General features: G+C 41.8%; 1 long non-coding RNA gene across 1 annotated transcript in view; it reads left to right on the top strand.

Moving 5' to 3' along the window:
- LOC130159341 (uncharacterized) overlaps positions 1–21,952 on the top strand; it is a 42,675-nt gene that overhangs the window by 17,858 nt on the left and 2,865 nt on the right. The window contains exons 2-3 of the long non-coding RNA XR_008825705.1: positions 118–202; positions 8,496–8,651. This is a non-coding gene — a long non-coding RNA (uncharacterized LOC130159341). The remainder of the gene's footprint in view (positions 1–117; positions 203–8,495; positions 8,652–21,952) is intronic.

Raw genomic sequence — 21,952 nt, 5'->3', positions numbered from 1 at the left:
GGAAGGCTTTAGGTTTTAAGTCTCCTTTCACTCCTAACCTTCTCCTGCAAGCTTGCTCTTTTCTTTCTCAGCCTCCAGAACTTAATTTCTACACCAGGTTTCCTACCTTGTCCTCAGGTGTGCATCCCGACTCCAAGCCCTAACGTGTTTCTGAACGATCCACGAGGAGTCGGAGTCCATCCTGGCTGTGGCTACAGACCAGGTTAGTGCTGCTGGTGGGACAGCCTGGGCGCTCCGGCTGTGGGTGCAGCAAACCTGCATGAGACACGGCTGCTTCTCGTAGTGGAGGTCCTCCAGAATACCCTGCCTTGCAATTAAAGGCTACTTTCTCAGATGATTAGCAGACACACAAAAAAAAAGACTCTGTATTTTTCTTTCCACAGGTAAGTGAATGTAGAGGCATTTTTTGAGTGGGGTCCTGGGGTCATCAGCTCAAAGACCATGGAAAATTCCTTATTGCAGGTTGCTAATGACTTTGAGTGTGATGCTGCCAGCTGTTCCCAATGAAGTCAGTGGAAAGAGAATATCTTTTTTTTCTGCTTCCCCACCCTTCAGTACCTAGTGTTACATGGAGGTTTTGAGGGGTGCATGCTGGAAACTCAGTGCCACCATGGATCCTGGGAACTGGGAGGGTACTTTAGAACTTAAGCAATCTCAATGGTTAGTAGCTGTTCATCATAGACCTCTGCATTTGTCATGCAAAAATCTGATCCTAACCCCAAACATCTCATTGCCTTCAATTAATTTTTATTCTAAGCTCAAAACCAGGTGTCACTTTAGAACAATTAATGTCTAATGGATATAGCTGCCTCTGGAGGCTGTTTTACATCACTAAGGCCATCAGGCCCTGAAGGGCTCAGATCTGGACATCTGTTGAAGATGCTCAAATAGACTTAGGTCTAGATATTATTCCATCTTTTTATGACCCTTGGCTCTTGATATACTGCTGTGTCTCCAGGAGGAGGTGAGGAGGGTTGAAGAATATCTTTTCAAATGGGAGAAGAGCATCTTTCCTATCCTTGTTTTACAGTGAAGATCAATAAAGGAGGATGTTTCTTTCAGTCTGCTATGTGGTTAAAAATGTAACTTTTCCAGTAATTCTCTCATTTCAGGTACCATTTGAATGGGATGATACCCCCTTCCCACCCTCTCTCCATCCCTGACACTCTGTTTTGATACTGGCTGCCGGATCTAAGCACACTCCTGCTTTCACTTTATTTAACACTGAAGGTTTTCATCGTTGCTGATCTGAAAGGAAAATTTCTAACAGCATACTGTAAACTTTACTGCTCGTGACTTCTTAATCACGCAGATTTTATTTCATGTTAGGCTAGCAACTGAACTCTTCTAATAAACAGAGTAAAATCTAATTAGGCTACTGGAGGGGAACAGAAGAATTTATACTCCTCCAGACACACAGACATTAGGAATTCTTCCTCAAACATACACACAGGCTTCCTGGCAGCCGCCTCATTCAAAGAGTGGCTAATGATCATGCTAATTTGCTCTTAGCTGATACTGTTAGGAGTTCCTTGCAGATGGAAAATATACTTATTTCATGAGATCATACAGGGTAGCATGGCCTCGTGGATTGTGCGTAGAGAAAAATCCCAGTGTCTAATCCCACAGCTCACACTACTTGTTGTGTGGTCTCTCTTTCTCTCCCGGTTTCTCCATGCGCAGTCTTACTTACCCGGCTCATTCATGGGACTGTGGTGATCACTCAGTCATTTGGCTGTAATGTGTTTCAAAAGCAGAAGGCACAGTTAAAGTGCCGAAGCACTGTGATTAGAGACTCAATGGCACCTCCAAAATACACACGTAAGAGATCAACATCAAAGATGAGTTTGACTGGTTTCTTGTCTTCACTGGGCTCAAAATTATGTCAAGTGTTGCTGGCAAGAGAGCTCAGAAAGCAGCAAAGCTGTGTCTCATCCAGCCTCGGGGGAAGACGACCCCCATGCAAAGGGGCACATCTTCCCACACAGAGGCCAGACAGACGGACTACACTCAACGTGTCAGGGATACTGCCACGTGCACAACGTTTTCTACAGACCCACAGTCCACCCAGGGTTTTACCCCTCACAACCAAAAGGAGCTCATCCAGCCAACAGGTTCAAGCTTGGGGTCTCCACTGATGTGGCGTGGGATTGATGTATTGTGCAAGGGGCAGAGAGTCCTCTAGGGAATTTCCTCTCAATTCCCTGCAAAGGGCAGCCCCGATGTCCCACAGCAGCCCCAGCTGTCCAGAGAGACTCGACATCAGGAACTGTGAGATATGTTGCCAGAATTGGCTGTACAAGTGTGGACACTGCGGAGGCAACAGGTAAACCCAAGGCATGCAGCCCTCACTGGGAATCGGTGCTTGAGGTTTTTCCTGTGTATTTTCCAGTAGCCTTTCTTCAGCTGGAGAGCTGTCATCTCCTTTCCCAAGACTGTTTAGCTCTTCCTACGTTGCTGTCAGGATTGTTCCTATATATTAGTCATTTCTTGGGTTTGAATGAGGTGCAGGGAGAGAATATAGGAGTAAAGATTAAAGTAAGGCTGGAATAAAAGCTGAGATTTGTTTATAAGTAAATAGGACCTGAAACAGCCCATGGCAACCTCAGGAGACATCTTTCTATCAACTGCAATGGAACAGAGCTCCAACCACCTCTGGCCCCTGGAGACACAACTGGTTCGGGAAGGATTTGGGTCCTGCTGAGCGGAGGTTTGGTCAGGGAAGGGTGTAGCCCCCAGAGTGGGAGAAGACCTGCCTTCTCCTATTTCAGATTTTAAAGAATCATCACCAAAAAAAACCCCCAAACACAACCACCCCCCCACCCCCCCCGAAAAACCCACAACCACCCTGCAGTGGGCTGAAGCTGATGTATCTTTTTATAATACAATGAGTTTTTGTGAAATGGAATCGCTGGCCTGGAACCCGGAGGCATTGCTTAGTTTTAACTTATACTTTATTCAGGCAAAACTCCAGTTGATGTGAGAGAGCACTGGGTCATATTAGGATTTGGCCCATAAGGACAGAGGAGAGCCAAGCTCAGAATGTCACATAAACATATTAGCTAGAGACTTGGCTTTCTCCAAGATCCCAGGGATGGAATAGAGCTGTGATCTAGTCTTCTGTGAGGCATATAAGGAGGTTAAATTCATCCTGCATAGAGCATTAAGAGAACAGGATCCAAACATCTGCACAAGCATCTGTATCATCTCCTCCTCCTCCCAGAGATGTCTGGAATATAGTCCTTTTTGTGTGACAGGTAGAAACTGGACTAAAAACTGCTTAACCTGTTTTGTGTGGGCGAAAAAAAATTAAAAAATCAAACCATGGCTTGTTCATGCTGAAGTCGAAAGCGTGTTCTTTCTGGCGATGAGGTATGAAGAGGGCATATTGTTCATTTAAACCACACTCTATAGTTTTTGCAGCAGCAAAGTATTTTTGAAAGTTTACAGCTGTAGTAGAAATTCCCTGGAGCTTAACAGTCAGTTTTCTGCCAATCAGAAAGCTGAAGGCGCTCCGGTTTGGGCTCCAAAAGTGACATTTCAGTGTTACACGTCTTAAATGTGGAGCGGTTTCGAGAGAGCATCCTGACAGGTTTTGAACTCCGAAGAAATTATTTTCTGGTGCCAAGCTACACAGTCTGGGAAACGCTGCACGCTGCACGCCACACTCGCTCCCTGTATCTCTGCCAGAAACCAAAATATATATTAAAAAAGAAAAAAAGTATAAGAAATATGGCCCAGGACTAAGGTTTGCAGATGCATTTCAGGTACGAGCTCTTTCTAACATTTAATGTATTAACTGCTCTCACAGCCATAAGAAGCTGGTGTAGGAGGAGGTCCATGTACATGTATATCATGGAGCGACACCACGGAGAAAGGGAGAGGAAGGGCAGGAAAGTGAGCACCTCGAATTGACCAGAACCCATCTACAGTGTGGAGGAAATGGTAAAACTTGGGCCAATCCGCTGTAAGTCTATTAACTTAATAAGTTTAAAAGTGACTTTGCAGTGGTTTCTGAAAGGGAAAACATGGGCATCTGAGAAGGTGTGGATGCTAAGCCACTGATGTGGGACCCATACTTCAGGGAACAAGAATACATCAGCATGTCAGGCTGTCTCCACAAATGGCCAAAAGGAGGAGACTGAAAGAAGACTGTGTCCAAAAAAAAGAATGGTTATGAGATGGAAAAAAAGGCATTCAGCTTCTTGTACTTCCTTCACTTGAGTAGAAAAGAGCTGGGAGAGAAACAGGCAACCTTTTAAGACCTCAAACTAGATAATAAGAATAGAACATCTTTTTATTAAAGCCTTGGATGAACCAATTTGCAATAACTGATTTTAGCTGGTGAGATGAGGAGCTGCGCTGCCATAGGCAGGGTTATCTGCAGGGGTGTCACTGAAATGCGATTGCTTACACCGGTCGGGGCTGGAAACAGCTCCCCGACGGGGAGTAGCTCAGATGTAGTTCTCGTACCTCTCCTGAAGTGCCCTGCACTGGGAGGGACGGAGCCAGGACACCAGGTGAGGGGACCTCTGAGCTCAGCCCCTTCTGATGCCCTTGCCTGCGGGAGGCTCAATATTTTAAAACACTCTGTCATGTATTCGATGACTTTGGCCCGGTACCTTCTGTTTATTGTTAATAAGAGTCAATAGAAGTGTAGAAAAGTACAAAATGTCAACCTATGACCTTATAAAATCCATGGCAGGAGAGAGAAAAAGAAAACCCACCCTTTGGTACATGCTTTGTCCCTCACACTGCGTTGGGATCCAGAAGTACAAATCTTTTCTCAGGACTGGGGCTTAGAAAGTCAAGAATTGTGTCTCTCTTTATTTTCATTACAGTTCGTTAAATCCTTAGGCTCCTGTTAACACTGAACTCCAAGCCGATTTTTTTGTTAAAATGCTGAAACCTAATTTTCGTTTAACAATTTTCTGTTTGAGGCCAACATCAAATTAGTGTGCTTTCCACTGGCAGACCCCGGTAATTTGGTAGGCAGGAGGCTCACACATACTTAAGTTATTCAATACATTTTGTTATACTCTGTACAAAAAACCTAGTCAGAAAAGTCTGATTTATGATATTCCTCAGGTTTCCTGTTACTTTATACCACTAACATCCTATGGCCAAGCCCTTCACAGGCAGCCAGCACATCTGGCCCGGAGTGGTTCTGTCACCTATCGCCAAAATGCCATATTTATAATCAAGCCATAATAGAAAAGAACAAATTGATTATAATGAAAAGAAAACAAAAACCACAAAACATTGAAAAAGTCAATCAGAAAACATTTGTAAATAAGATTGGGTGTTTTTTTTCAAAACGTATGTCACATACAAATAGGAACACATAGCATATTGAGCAGGCAGATTAGATGTATGCAATCATCTCTTCTGGCTTAATTATAAATTATTGACAGCTCTGATTCTTTCCCATTTCACACATTTTTAATGTCTATTTTGTTTTCCACTTATACAGGCAAACCACTCCTGCCCAAAGCCAAAGCTACACAGTCCATCTAACCTCCCACCTGCAGTTCTGTAACTGCTGGTAAATGAGTGAGTGCTCCTGGCAAAGTGTTTTTTAGCTGGTCTCCTCAGGGATTTAAGGCTTATGCAATCATTGTGTCTGTGTTGTATCTGTGTATCCATCTGTCAAATATGATCAATGGGCCAAAGTCTCCCAAAATATTAACTTCCTACGTGCTTCATAAAAATAGTTAGAGGCAGATATTTGGTTTAATGTCCTCCTTAAAGGGAAAGCTGGAGTGGATGTCTATACTGTAGAAATCGTATGCAAATCCACAGGGCAAGAAATTAAGCTCACAGCAGAATTCCTTAATTTTTCTCCTAAAACTACATACTTAAAAATAGCTATATAAACAAGAGTGCAGAAAGACCTGCAAGTTTTGGACTGGTACAGGCTGGGAAGTCGGGCAGTGGTTTAGGGGTGCCAGTACCTATAGGCTGGCGTGAGCCTGCATTTAAGCTGTGTGCACTCCTAAAGGGCACAGGCAAAGCTGGCCGCATTGTCTTCTCTGGAAGATGCAGCTTGCAGAGATCCATTTTTTTCTAAGGGAGTCATAAAAGAAATATATAGAAGATAACGAACAGATTCTCAGCTGTGTCAAACCCTGGAACACTGCTATGGAAATGTGAAGAGCTGCAGAGGTTCGACACCTTTGAAAATCTGATCACTGAATATTTCTGGTCAGCTTCCTCCGCCAAAGGGTTATGAAATTTTCTAAAGCTGTGCCAAACTCTGACGTTCACAAACTGTTTCTCAAGTGGATTTGGATGATGTAACCAATAACCATGAAACCTCCTCCACTTGCTAAATTACATCTGGTTGAGATGAATTTCTACACGGATAATACAACGAATATGTGAAAGACTATATTTGTTCTAAACCTTATTATGCAGTCTCATGATGACATATAGAAGTCCCTACGGTAACATGGCATGATCTAAAGCAACTGCCTGGTCACACACGAGAGGTCCAACAGCTTTGCCATTTTGTTCTTAATTATCCCTGGTGGATAAACTAGTTGAAAAACTGAGCCAGCTTCTCCATCCTCAAAACCAATGGAGCAATACTGATTTATATCAGCTGCAATCCTTGACCGCAGTTTGCAAAACATTTATCAATTAATTTCCTGCATAATTTCTCCAGAAACACACTGGAAGTGCACCCTGACTTTTTTTTGACCTCCAATTCAGCAAGCTATCTTCATGCAGAAAATTATTTCAGCATATGTTTACTGTAAGCAAATGGTTAAACATGCCTTGGAGCTCCATCTATGTGCCTGAACACTGTTAAAACAGGACCTTGGGGGAAGCATCCACCTGGTTTGTGTGTTCGCTCGAGAAGATGATCTTTGCAACACCGACAAAGGACTTACAAGCTCTTAATGATAACAATGCCTCTTGTTGCTTCTTTTGGCAAGACATTTGCGAGTCTCTCTCAGAAGAATTAGATCACAGTCAGTCCCACCTTAACTACATATTTGCTAGCTGAATAAACAGGATGAAATTGGACCGACGGTCATGTCTGCTGGCAGAATTGAGCACTTTCAGTGCCGTAAGGCTGGTTCCAAGGGTGCAGGGTATTCAACCAGCCTCTCGCATCCCAGCGCTTGTCCTTTGCCAAAATTACATCCCAGCAAATGTTTTCAGTGCTGCCCTCACCATCGCTACCAATAATGCTCAAACCAGAAAGACAAATTCATTCACATTTTAAATAGCGATCTCAGCAATATTAATTGCACAATAAAAAATAATTTGTTCCAAGTATGCAGCCGGCTATTTATTTGTGTTCAATTCTGAGTCATAAATTGTTAATTTGACATTTAAAGCCTATTTTAACAAACAAGATTTTTTTTACTTGCAAAGTGCCTAATCAGATGGGTTTTCTGAACTATTTAAGCAACTCTGAGAAATGCAGTGTCTCTGATGAATATTTCACTGCACTGAACAAATTTTCCCTGTGTAAGCCAAACCTGCATTGCTCCTTTACTGCATGAAAGTGCTCCAAACTTTGCTTTCTCCTTTCACTGTTGTTTTTAAAGATAAAGAGAAAATGAAAACAGAAGGTCAAATTTAATTTTGAAGATAGGTGACTCCGTGAACAAGTTTCTGTATCTTTGTTCATACCACTAGTCCCTCCCTCTGTACCAACCTCTGGACCATGTGGAATACTTCTTGGAAATGGTTTATTGGATCAGAGGGAGGAGAAATCTGCGGCTGCAACATGGCTTTCTGACTGCAATAATTTGGTGGCTTTTTTTGAGTGAGCGAACAAGGCAGGTAGGTTGTGGTTCCACAGGCAGTAGTATTTGTGCTATACATTGATAATTCACTTACAAGGACGTATTTGAGCTGAATAACCTTTCTGTTAGCTTCTAGTCTCCCAGTTCTACACCTGTCAAATAGGGTCTTTTCATATTTCTTATTAAACAAATACATGTTTGGAAGCAATGAGGTATTCAGATATTGTAATGGAGAGCTAGAAAGAGTCCAAATACAATTATTCATTAGTATAAAAGGTTTTCACTTTGCTCAGCAGAAGGACAAAGAGTCAGTAGAATGAACTATTGTAGGACCCATATCATTAAAAAATTTATTATATAAATATAAAAATATCTTAAATAATAATATGTTTATTATTTCTTAATTTATGTGGGTTGCTTGATCCCACAAATAGCTGGAGAAATAAGTATGTAAGAAGAAAAATCTCAGTTTAAGGGTGGCAGTCTTAGGTACCTTTTGCCCCAGTGTCCAAACATGCATTTGTATCTATGATTTTTTAGGTGTGAATAGAGTTAAAATAAAACTAATGGTGCCCTTTGTGGAGAAAGGTGATTAGGAAATACTTTTGTATTCTCTGTATGTGCCAAAACAAGGCACTTACATATCATTGATAAATGTAGAATGAACATTTAAATACAAATATGGGCATTCCACACTCATATTAAAAAGTTGCCTTTGGTCTTTGTTGGTAGGAGATTCACTCGTACCGGAGAAGAGCAGCACCGATGAGGCCACGCTCTCCTGCCTCCGGAGCTACTGCAGTCAAGGAAAAAAACGGGAGAGAAACAGAGCCCTGCAGGCAGACATGGAGAACAGAAGCATGCCAGTGACCACTTGAACGTATCAGGGTAAGAGGAACTTGACTTGAGGTTCTAAAGAGAGTCTTATCAGCCGGGAAGGGCTGATCGAGCAGTGATGGCATCTGTGTGCTTCCTGGCAGTGACCGTTCAGCAGCCATCGCTTCTCTTTCACAGGGGCTTCAGGAGCCCAAGACTAGCGGGGACTATCCTTTAGATAATTGTGATTTTATTTCTTTCTTTTTACCAAAGAATTTTGAAAATTTAAATCAGAGCTAGTGGCAGGTCCTGGGTTGTCCGTAAAGGGCACGTACAGAGCGGGTACAAGCAAGCAGTGACTCTCAAAGACCTTACGATTGAATGAGCTCTTTACGCCATTGATTCCTGCCATTACACCAATGAGTCTGACCCTTGGTGTTTCTGAAATGCTTTCAGAAAGCAAAACTGTACACTGACGTCAATGGTAAAGATTCTATTTATTTATTTAGAGGTTTCTCTTGCTTTGTCTTCATATGACATATATGTAAAAGAGTGTGACATTAAGGCACATGCAAGGAATTTCAGAAAATGCTGCATGTAATTGAAGATTTCTGACTAGGATCTGTACAGCAACCAGGACCATCATGTAATGGAGCAAATATCAGTATCAGCTTCATCTTTAAATCCTCGATTTTCCCTGCCTTTTTTTACTTTACCATAGATTTTTGTGGTATGATTTTATTTCTTCCCTTTTTTTAATTTATTTTAAATAATACCAATAAAAAAGCCGGGGGGTGAACTTCATTGGAAATATTTGAAATATTCTCCACTGGAAAAATAATATCCTGTAATAGATGGATAGTCATGTAAACACACAGCTGCCTAGCACAACAAAACCAGCCTGGATTCATGGGTATGACTTCAGGTGGCATAGTGGGGAGGCAGGCGGACTTTTGCAGGGGATTAATACACCAGGTTTGAACCTCTGGGGATGCTGGTTCCGGTTCAGGCTCTGGTTGGGAGGGAAAATAAGTATGGTGGTCTCATTAGTCCTCGTTACAAAAATCGACCACATGATTTGGTACCGTTGGCAGCCCCTCGCTAGATAAATCCGGGACTAGAATAACAAGGTTTGCTGCAAGCTAGGCTTGAGGTGCCTTGGCAGGGAGGGGAAGCTTGCACAAAGCCTGGCTGTACCGAGGCCAGTGTTAACAGTCTCTTTACTTTCATTTGCTCTGAATTCACTCATATATTTGCAATCAAAACTGTTTTAATGTCTTTAAAAAAAAGAAAAGTAAAAAGGAGGGAGTAAAAGAGAGACAGACAGCTTTTGAATTGTAAAACATAACAGACCCCCGTTCCTGACAAGTTTTATTGCTGCTCAACTAAATCCCTCAAGCCTATCTCTAAATTAGCTGAATTAGAAAAGATGTAAAACTAATCAGAATACTGCTGTCTAGATACTCCTTTGCCTGAAATATAGGAACTTTACCTTCTGGTAGAATCATTATATATATGTTATCAGTTATAAATAAACTTTTATAAGGGACTAGCAAATTAAGTAGTTTGGATTTCTTGAAAGAATATATAATCTCTTTACTTTTTCCCAATTAAGCAATTTCAATATTTTAACCTCATCAAACTGCATTTATAAAAAGGTCCCTGGATTTCATAAGTGTCCTGCAGTACAGTTTGCTGCACACCACATCTGAACAAATTAAGGTGAATGTATGTATATAGGTATCCCCCCTCTCCTTCCCAAGAGAGTCTCAAATGAGCCAAATATTCAACTGATGTAAATCAGTGTTGTTCCAGATACTTTTAGACATGATATACTGCATTAAATCAACAGTCAGCCTTCTACAACTGCCTCCATCACTATGCCTGGTTGAAGCTGTAATTAAAGTCTGTGTTGCTCAGGAGTCAGTACCCAGCAGCCTCGGAGGATTAATTAGGTCTGATATTTATTTCTTTTGATACAAAACCCAGATGTGTGCAGTTAAGCCAAAAACCAAAGGGAGAGCCATCCTGCTTTTTTTTCCAGTGGGCAGAGGAAAAGCAATGTTGCCCACCCAGAATTAAAGAACAGAGGCAAATAATTATCATCATGGAACAATTTGGCAGCAGCGTGGTTTCATAATCTGCTAAGCCACTTTACCTGCCTGATTATGAAATAATTCAGATGGCCTCAACTTTTTTTTTGTTATTGTTGTTACCAAGTATTGTAAATACATATCTATACGTGTGTTGATTTATTTGTCTGAAAGCTGGGATGAAAAATATGGAGGGAATACTCTTGCTCCCTATGGTTATAGAAATAAATCAGCTTGTATTTCACTTGAAGTATGTGTTCCTCAATGTGTTATAAAAATACATGCCCATTCAGTGAAGGGTTTACCTTGAAATTAATTAATGAGACTGGAAAATAGCGAAAACACTCTAAATCGTTAGCAAGTGTAGTACCAGCTTTGGTTCCCACAATGGAAGGGACATCTCCTGCAGAAGAATGTAGTTCAGGTTTTATGCTTAGAAAAATGTAGGGCTCAGGGAATTTCTGATATTGATCTTTGTGCTGTGGGCACCCTCTGGCAATACTACCTCAGTCAGAAAATTCCGCCAAATTGGGCCAGCATCAGGTGAATTCACATGAACCATGAAACAGCTCCATATGATACCAATTTGTGCAGCATTTCTTATTCAGCCTTTTCTTTCAATGAGAAAAATGATCCACTCCCATAGATATAATTCTGATTTTTTTTTCATTATAAACAGAAAAACAGCAAAAAAGGTTTTTTCAGTGATAAAATATAAGAAGCAGATCTTCTTACAGTAGAAGGGGTAGGGATCACCCAAAAACAAATATTGAAAAGAACTACGGAATGATCAGACCATTAAGAAATCTTTCCCCTCATTCTGGTTCAAAGAAAGCTCTGAACATTTTTAAAATAATATATGAAAATTCAGGAGTTATTTTCTAATAATTTCTGTTATTCATTTCTTGTTGTGTACCTGGGTATTGATTCAGAGTAATGAGACTCCCACTGATTTCACTGAGTTTTGGATGAAGTCCCTCGGAGAGATTTGAGCCAGTGATCTAATGATAAAAGACTGGAAAACCCATTCCTTTTCCCTTATGCAGCTAGCCAGCATATTATACTGGAGATATGCAACATTTTTCCCCTCTGAATAATTCCTATAGAACTTGGTGAAGACTAGTTTTTCTCTTTCTCACTGATTGCATCAGTGTATTTTACAGTATCTTCATATATTTTGGTTTACAAGGAAAAAAATGGACTAGAAAACAGTAGATTGATTTTTTTATTATTATTATGTTTCTGATTTTTACTTTCTTTTCAGGTAGACTTTCAAAAGCAGGCTTTTGCATAGTTTCCTGGAGCATTTCCTCGCTGCTTTGCAGCTCGTTAAGCTCAATTTCTATGTTTTTGTTGAGGGTTTTTCAGCCCATCTATGGGGCATCTCACAGGTCTCCACAGCTCCAAATGTCAGCTGAAAAAACAAGCCCTCTCTTTTCAGCTCCTCCAGTTGATGCAAGGCACATCAGGACTCAGGCAAAAGCGGGGGGGGGGGGGGGGGGGGGGGGGGGGGAGAGGAAAGCAAACCCACAGTATTTGGGGTTAGGAGCAACTGCTACTAGTAGGTGTCCTAGTCCTCCTCCCCTTCCAGGTTCTGGAGAACATCAGCCAAAGTGACCTCAGCAAAGGGGTACGACATCCCTCCCCGCTCTCCCCAGGTCTCTGCTATGCTTAATACTGTCAGAAAAGTCTCCAGCAAACATTTGTAATTGCAGGGAGAAAGAACACTGCTGTCTTTATTTTTTCTAACTTGACATCTATCAAATTTAGTTTAAGTGTTCCCCTGGGTCAGTCGAGTTGCTGAGCTATAAACTAAAAATAATTAAAATAAAATATTAAAAAAACCTCAAGCTTGCTTGCCAGGAGCGTATCGTTGGGAGTTAACAGCTCTCAATCATGTATTTCGGAGTGTTAGAATAGCTGAAATAAGACAGACAGGCTTAATACAACATAAAACTGTAATTCTTTGATGTTTTGATGCTACAGGATTGATTCTTGCACTTCAGGGCAAAACTGATTTCTGGGACAGGCATTTGGAATCTATATGCATTTTTTTTGTTTGTTTTAATACTACAGTTAATATGAATTTTATAGGACTAGCTTAACGAAAAGGAAAGGCAGGGGAAGGTAGAAGGAGTCATTCTGATTAATACCTTAGATAATAAAACCTCGCCCTGACAATTCCTATAAAACAGCAGTTACCTTTTTGTACTATAAAAGATGACTTTGCCAATTTATTGACCCCACCAGATGTATCAGCTATCACCAAAATTGGAAATTCTAGTTACAATGACTTAAATTTTGGCTTAAACCTGACCAGACACACAGCATGTTCCCAGACTGGTCACATTCATAAATGTCATAAAAAACATACTTGTTCTCTGACATGCACGAAATAGAATTCTCAAACAAGACATCTCTAACCAGAAAGGCATGAAGCAAAAATCTTTAACCACGTGACAGAAAATGAGGACGGCTAAGAATGGTATTTTGACATTGGTGGACTGCTGAAGTAAAGCTTCTCTAGGCATAGCTTTAACATTGTTTTTATTATTTTTATTATTCTTACTGGTCATAGTAACCATGTGAGGTAAAATGAAAAAAAAATAAAAATCAGTCAAAACATGGTTCAAAAATGTTGTGTAGGCTGTTCCAGTATAAATTTAAAGAGAAAAAATTAAGTCAAGGATCACGTTCAGGGGTTCTTAGTAGAATCAGCCATCAAGATGTGCACAATATGCAACTAAAGGATTAACCTGGGTTGTCTAGCCAAGCCCATTTGCATCTAATGCTTTTGCTTTTCATTATGTATCTGCTGCACTTTAATTATAGATTTATTCTTACACCTAGTGAAAAAAAGATGTAAGTTCACCTCACTTTTTCACTACAAGCATGTTACCCTTGAAAAACAATCCGTTCTGGAAAATGACATTTTTTACAAAATGTTGGCATTATCAATACTTTTATGTTTCCTTTTAAAAATCAGTGACTTCGTATTTCTGCAGGCACTGTTAAATATAACAGTATTGTCTGTCTGAAGGCGATAAAGCCGTAAAGTTGAGAGGATTGCCTGCATTCAACCTTCAAAAACAGACAGTTCATTCTTTCAAGCCCTAGAAAATAGGAATAATTTTATTTAAAATGTGACATTGCAACTAGCTCTAAATCAAAACCAGACACAATATCAATACTCTGTTGTTGTCAATACTGCCGAAACACCAACCCTCCCCAGCTTTCAGCTGAGTCTGTATCTCACCTCCGCAACCACTGCGCTCCTCTGATACAAATTGCCTCTCCATAACGAGGGGCCAACTGCCTCGCAGAGGGGATGCCCTGGAGTCAAGGGAGCGACGCCCACGGATGGTTTGGTCCATGGCTAGCCGAGGATTTGGAAATGAAATGTGCTCCAGCGTACAGACGAGAGGTGGTTGGGAGTTTTCCAAGGTACTTATTTGGCGGGGTGTCACAGAATGGCAATTTGTTGAAACTGAAACCATTCACAAGGGAAGGTCTGTCTGAACAAAGTTCCCAACTCAGAGTGAAAAGCAAAAACAGAAAAGCAAGTAAGAAAACACAAAAAAAAAAAAAAAAAAAAAAAGGGAGGGGGGGGGAGGTGGGGACGGGACGGGGACGGGACAGGGGACACAACAAAGAGCAATTAGAGAAGCTGCCCCTTTCTGCCAGTCCTGGAGGAAAAAGTTCTGGGGTCTGGCTTGCCATGACTCTTGCCTTTCTCACTGCAAATGGCAATTTATGCAGATTTTTTTAGAACAAAATTACAAAGTCAAAGTGGAATAGAACAACAGAAAGTACATTCACTCAGTCTGATCTCTTGAAATGAACCATTCCTGGACTTCTTTAAGTTTTGATTTTTCACCCAGTTCCATGGCCATGTTTTGTGTTTATCACCACAACTTGCTAAAACTACATAAATTCTAATTGATCAAAAATACCTGCTTCAGCCGGTAGCACATGATTAAGCAACCAGTACCTGCAGGAAATGTTGTGTGAAGCCTATTCTTTACTGGAAAACTGCTCCCTTTATAATCCACTTTTTCAGAAAAGCTACCTGCTGTTTAGGTTGACTTCTGATGTGCTGAACTCAAGGTATTTTAGGACTTTAAGGAAAAATGATGAAGAATAAATGATTCCCTCTTAGAACTTACAAGAGCTGCCTCAAAACCTTAGAATACAGTAAAGAGATTTTCCAATAGTGCCAGAGGGTATTTTGAGTGAGCAGATGCTGCCGTTCACCTTTTTTACAGGCATAACAGAATGTTTATGATTCAGTCACGACACGCTTGCTCTGCGGCAAGGAATTATGACCTAGCTGTCCTTTGCCACTCATTTCAGTGAGATGTTTTCTGTCCTCTGGGACTTTGCCTTCCAGTTCTTGAAGGAGGAGAGAAATACAAGCAGGCTGTAGCAAAGATGTACGTGGTAAAGTCAGGCTTGGTATGAGTGCAACTCTCCTGATACCCAGGATAATCACTCATTTTTGTATCAGATCTGGTTTTGGTCTTGTGTAGGTTGAACCCATTTGCTATGGTCCTGATATATGTCAGGCAGTAAAGACGCGTGAGTTACAGCTGCCGTAGGGTTGGTCCTGCAAGGTGGGAGGATGGAGACCTTCAGTGGAGGTGGGATGTAGGCGAGCGGGATTGCGCAAATCTGGAAGGCTGCTGGCCGTCTAGAAACAACATATAATATCCCGAGGGCTGCAAATATTGACTTATTAGCTAGCTGTAGGTAGATCTGGCTGCGGTCTGGCCTGGGATGAGTTTAACCCCTAGGCTCAGTCAAATGGGCTTTAAGCAGTTCTTGATCCCAGAGGGAGCACCTGACCCTCCTCGAACGCTGTCACCAGCATTGTGGTTTTCTCCATCTTTGTGTCCCACACCCAGTGGAGGGAAGAGCCAGGAGCTGTTATCCCTCTGCATTTGCATGCAAAAAGGGAGGCAGATTTTAAGATGTCCTTCCTGAAGAAACACTATATTTCCTTTCACCCCCATATTCCTTTTCCCCCTGTTATCTCCACCCCAGTTCTTTCCTTACCACTAGCCCAGAGAGGGAGAAAAGAGAGAGAAAGAAAAGAGAGAAATATGCTGCCTGGATTGGAAAAGTCATCTTTTCCCAGGAGCAGCGTAATAATGTTAATGGAAGGGAGAACGGGAAAGAGGAAATGTTTCGCTAACGTGGAGAATTTCTGGCCTGGGTTCTTTCTGAGGCCTGTTTGTCAGGGGGAAAAGGAAATTGGTGGCTGGATGAAATATGAGCTGATGCAGCTGCAATGCCTTTAAATACAAGCTTTTTTAGGCACACTGGTGCTTCAGTTTGGGGATATAAGCAGATGCTGAATGCCTTTCCCTACTTCACATGGGGCCTTTGCGTGCTGTGGTTTTAAGACCAGTGTTCAGGTGATAAAAAAAAAAAGGGGGGGGGGGGATGGGGAGGGGAACGAAATGTCATTTTCGGAGAGGCAAAAAATACTTCAGGCTCTTTGGTGTGTAAGTCATAAAGGGCTTTTTGTGCATGGGTAGTCAGTGCAGTGTCAAGAGAAATCACTTGCACAAGGTGGAGTAACACTATCTGAAATTAAATTCTGGCCTCCATTTACAAGTAACACTTCAAGGTTAAGGAAAAAAAAAAAAAGCTTTTTCTTTTCAAGAAATTGAAGGGAACTAAGAGACGTCCCCTCCTCTCCTCCAAAAACATGCCCTAGGTGTTCTTGCTATCCGTAACACGACAGCCCCAGTAATTAGCAGAGCTCATCAGCCAAAGCTAATGAGCACACGGCAGCTTTGAGCTTTGTACAGTGGGGTGAAACCCGGGCGGAGGTTTAGAGCCGCTCTGATCTGAGAGGGTCTGCACTGGAAAGGTTTGAACTCTCGTGCTATGGCTTTCCAGGCTCTTTGAGCATGGTTCCTATTTATACTAGGTTTCCTTAGCATAAAGGGGCCTTCAAGTGGGCATGCAGTGAAGGAATATTTCAAGGCAAAGAGCATGCAGAGCGGGCTCTCACTACCCTCCTTGCACCTTCCTTGGAACAAGCCCCTCACTGTTTTCTTACAAGGGTGAAATGCCAGATGTAGCTCTAGTCCGAGGTGGAGGAGAAAGGCTTTGGCTCTCAGTCCTATCAAAGCTCTTTTGCGCTGTGCTGGTGTGCCTCAAGGACCTAAGTAATTACTTACGAGTTTTATTCTGGATCCATTTTTTTTATTCCTGTAATGTAATTTCTGATTTCTTACTCTTTCTCCATTGCTGGAAAGATGAAAATTCACCTCAAGCTGGCCGTCCGAGGTGGAAGTTGTGCTGGCACGTTCTGGAGATGTCATTGAAATATAAATAGCAAATAGATGATTAAAAATAGTTTGTCCCCTTGAATGGTTGCTTTAGAATTTAAGGATTATTCCCAGCTCCTGAGACCTCCTTGGCTCAGCCCTGGCTGGGACTTTTCATTTATTTTTTCATGCCAGCCTCTGTTCCACACTCTTAAGGAAATTAAGGTGCACTAAATGCCCTGCAAAATCTGGCTTTTTGTCCAAAGACAAAACACAGCTTTCTGTGACAATATTTATGAACTATATTCTCATCCAGCTTACCAAAGTCCCCAAAGAAAATGTTTCTTACTGTTTATACCTGCTCCTTTGCCAAGCAAAGATCGCTCAGACCGTAGAATAATCTCCCAAAAGATGTATTGGAAACTGGGTTTGGCCTGTTCAGTGTAGCTGAACTGATTAATGTAGCTGGTTGTCATTTTTAGAACTAATGATTTTTAACAGAAATGGTAGTCTTTAACCCAAAAAACTTTGTCCTAAGCTCTTGACTTTGTATTCTTTCTTTCTTTCCATATTTCCATAATTTCTATTGAAAGGTTTTGCTATGACTTGTTTACCAAAAATGTTTCAATACTTCATTTTAATCCAATAACCATTTCAGAAAGAAAATTAATCTGTTTCAAAGCATTATGATTTTTTAAAGGATCTATTTTGACCTGAGAATATTGAAACTCAGGCTAATTGCAAACACAGGTTTTCAACAATCAAGTTTATTTTCTCTGCAGAAAACCTCACCCATATGCCTGCAGGGAATAGCTGCATTTGCCAAATCCAACTTTTGGTGCACAGAAGAAGTGGGATATATAAATAGAAAGTGTAAGCTTTTGGATATACAAAATGGGTTTGTAATTTAAGGCCTCCCAGCCGGTGGCAACAATTGTCCATGTCTTGTGGGGTGTCAATTTTCCCTCTTCTCTTTATTTGGCTCAGCAAGCCACCTTCTGCAATCACAGTTTAAAGTCTTGGCTTATGCCTCCTCTGCCTCCTATCTCACATCGAGTCGCTGTCGTCCTGTGGAGCTGCAGGATGCTATCCGCTAATCCGATGCTGCAGTCTCCAGGCCTGCGGTGGGATACTGAAAAAAAGGGGGGGGAGGGAAGCTTTCCTAAATGATATACCAAATTACACATTATTTCACTTGACAAACAAAAACTCTTTTGTGGTTAGCAGAATGAATCGTGTACATCATAATTTTGACAGCGAGTACTGAGGTTGAACTGGCTCTTTAAACAATTTCCCTGTGTACGCATTGCTGTTCCAGTTCAATGCAAGCATATGGCAAACACAGAAACTATACTTACTGATGCCAGGGCATGACCAAAATCTATAATAATGTTGTTTACTTTCACCAACTCTGCAAGAAAGAATGTAGCCTCATGCACTTAAATGACCTCAGAAGAGTCACACTTTTGCTTTGTCAATAATTTACTGAAAACATGCGTTGCCCCTTAGAAACACAAGGACCCAAAATGTTTGCAGTAACTGAGTCAAACTCTTCTATACAGAGTCTTGCTTGTCTGCTGGAGAAAACCTAAGGAAATTCTCTCCATGACGTTGGTGAGAGTAGAGGAAGGCAGCAGACAAGCGTAGCTTGTGGAGAATACTTGGCTTATGCTCTTTTTGTTGTTGTCATTTCTGATAAAAATCATAATATTTCAAAGTCTTCTACAGACAGAGCTCTGCCAGCTTCCTTCTCCCACTAAATTGGCCGTTCTTGAGTGCTGCCAGGAAAGAACGTATTTTAGCATCCTAGCGCTGCGTGGTCTGGCAGGCAAGCGTTGGGAGGCTGAGGTTGTTGGCCACTCCTCTGCAGAAGGTTGTAACACCCAGTGCTCAAGGGGGTTTTTCTCCGCACTTTTGTCAGGCACTAAAGCAGCCCTAATGATGTGGAGCCACGGGACAGTGCAGGCTTTGAAATGCTCGGGGAATAAACAAACCCAGCTAGCTGCCTGTGGAAACTCCAGCTCTCGCAGAAAAAACATCCTTCACAACCAAAATCAGAATGTCAACAGGAGGATAGTCTTCATTTCACTTTGGTTCGAAACATTGCAAGGAAAGAAGAGGAACAGCCTGAAGGGCCAGGATCTCTTAGATGAAGATGTGTGTTGAGGGAACAGGAGTCAAGGAATTTGAGCAACGTTGCGGCAATATAATAGCTTGGGTAAATTTTAAGTGACAGCAATTGCAAAGACTAATGCTGCTGAGGTTCAGGAGATACTGTGTAAATGGATCTGCATAAAGTAGTTTTCCTGTTGTCTGGAAAGCATGCAGACATGGACTTCAAGCATCAAAGTCTTCAAGCTGTGGGGAGCTGAGCTGCACTACCTCCCATTCCAGGCAATGAGAACCAGGACACTGCATCTGATGGCAAGTTGTTCAAAATCAAGATTCCCTCTGTTGGAGACAGTGTTTGTACAAGGCTGAAGCAGGATAACCTGTTGGTAGAGTCATAAATACTTCTTTCTGGAAGGAGAGAACATCACTAATCTACATTTCCTCCTTTTTATGCTTCGCAATTCACAATGTCCTCTCCCATTTCTTAGTCATCAGAGCTACATACTATATGCACTCCAAAAAAACCTGATAAAAATTCGAGAAACCAAAAAACTCAGTACCCAAATAGAAATCAGATATCTTCCTAGCAGTTAAAACTCAATTACAGTTAAGTCACATGTTCACTGCACTCAATAGCTCATAAAATGGGCAATGAACTCACCAGGTACTCAAGTATTGGATGGATGAGAGATGGCAGCACTGGGAGATGGGCAGATATCCACCCACAGGGGCTCAGCCTTTGGGATTTACTGAGGTTCAGCCTGAGCCTTGGCTGTCTCTGGGTGGAGGCAGAGCTGTACTGGGCTAATAAGCCCAGCTGGAGTCTGTCTGGATCTGCAGAGAGCTAACTCAGGTTCTTCTGCAGCCATGCTAAAGTCAGCATGCCAGAAAACAGAGCACCCGCAAGTGCTCGAGAGCTGATTTGTACGTCTGTTTAGGCCTAGGAAGAGCTAGATGTTGCATGGGCACAAGCATCCTGAGGCACTCCAGGGGTCCAGCCTCCAGCAGTTCCGTACATAAAAAAATCATCGAAGAATCAGCTGAGGAAAGACATTTACCAATTTGCCCGAACCAGAGAAGTTTATAAATCTTTGCAGCCATTGTACTGATGGTGACTCCTTGCACGAACTGGGGGAGATACCCACGCTTATTACCGGTCAAAGATACTATCAAGAGTCAGATCCAAAGACCAAGGAAGTCACTGAAGTTGCTCAAAGAGCTTTGGGTTTCATTGGCATGTACTGTATGCAAAGGCCCAGTGAACAGATTTTGTTGGAGCCACGGAAGCATGGGTGGATCCAGATCACACTGCTCTGCTCACCTTGGAGCAAGCCCAGACATGGAGATTTCAGCCCCCAGCCCCCCCAGTGTATTGCTCAATGGTTAGGTTTGGTTTCTGCATGCGATGTGCTCCTGGCTGGGACAGGGCCACTACTAATAACAAAAATGCGGCATCAGCACAGATCATGGCCCTTTTCCTTTGTTTTTTTTTCTTCCTTTCTTTCTTTTTGTCTGAATACACATAATCTAAAGCATAAGGTCCCATTACAGACTGGAGGTGCACACTTTTATTAATGACAGGTTGTCTATTCTTTCAGCTCAGACCTCTTACAAATAGAGGGTTGCCGTATTAGTAGTCAGGTCAGGCAGAACTTAACTCTTGTATTGTTTTAATTTTTGTGTTGGAAATCCAAGGGTTTGCAGCAAAGGGATGTTTCTAGCAATTCTGAAAATTCACGTTTGAAAGCTAAACCACACTTTGCTCACTTGGGCTTAAGATTAGTTCCTCTGAGTTGACAATTTACTCTTTCAACTTGTAACCTAAGATCTTTCTTTCACCTCTTTGGGTGACTCCAAGATGAATTAAGTCTTCTCCTCTGCCAAGAAAGCCCCAGTTCTACCAGCAGAAATGTTGCTAAATAGGGGATAAAGGGGGATCTGATTCATCTCTTAACAAAATATGTAAGTGTAGAAATAACACCACTGAAATTAATGGACCTAACAGAAGAAATGCATCAAAGAAATGTTCTTTCTCTGTCACTATGTGGATATGCAGATAAACATACAGCCACATTTAAGCCTTTCAAAAAGGTCAGTTAAATGATTCCCAATCTCTAGTTTCACATGATTTTGCAGCTTCTTGGTTCCAGCTCCGAGGAGAAGCAGAGGTGCTGAAATACAGAAAGATAGGATATCCTCTTTGTGTCACTTTTCCTACTGGAAAGGGGAAATAATGGAAAACTTGTAAGAAGTCCTGTTCTCATGAGACTTTCAGCTTCTTTATTCAGACCAAACGATCCTGGCTAGTTCAGATAAGGTTACTTTAGCTATTTACCCATTGTAAAGTAAATTATCAAAAGTCTTCAGGCTTGTCCATCATTAGCAAAGGTTGAAAAATCCCCCCTCTTTCCCATGACAGGGTTAAGAAAACAATGTCAAAATCTCTTTCAGTATCCAAAAGATGCACAATTCGGTGCCAAAAGCATTTTAGTAAAAACTAGCTTCTCCGCAGCTTTTCTACCTATGCATGTGTTTGCTTCGGAAGTTGTAGGAGTTGCAGGGAAAATTGTTTGGGCACATGCCTATTCAGTAAGATATCCTGAGGTCTTTAAAAAATTGACATCTTTTTCTGATGGGATTTTTTCCTCCTTGCTTATTACCTCTACATTGAACCTGGCGGCATGCATAGGGCAGTGCCCCATCTTGGCCGGCCGGGCTGCACTCCCCGTATGGAGCCACCCGCTCCCAGCCTTGCTGGTGAGCAGTCCTGCTGCTGGAGGGACAAAACCCTGCTGGAGCAAGGTAATTCACCAGTCTCCTCTCACACCCCTCCAGACAGCCTGTCCTGTCTCTTCAGCTGCACGTTACACCAGGCTGAGCTCCTACA

The sequence above is a fragment of the Falco biarmicus genome, chromosome 15 (assembly GCF_023638135.1).
Source record: "Falco biarmicus isolate bFalBia1 chromosome 15, bFalBia1.pri, whole genome shotgun sequence".
Taxonomy (NCBI): Eukaryota; Metazoa; Chordata; class Aves; order Falconiformes; family Falconidae; genus Falco; species Falco biarmicus.
This window is presented reverse-complemented; position numbering and strand designations above follow the sequence as displayed.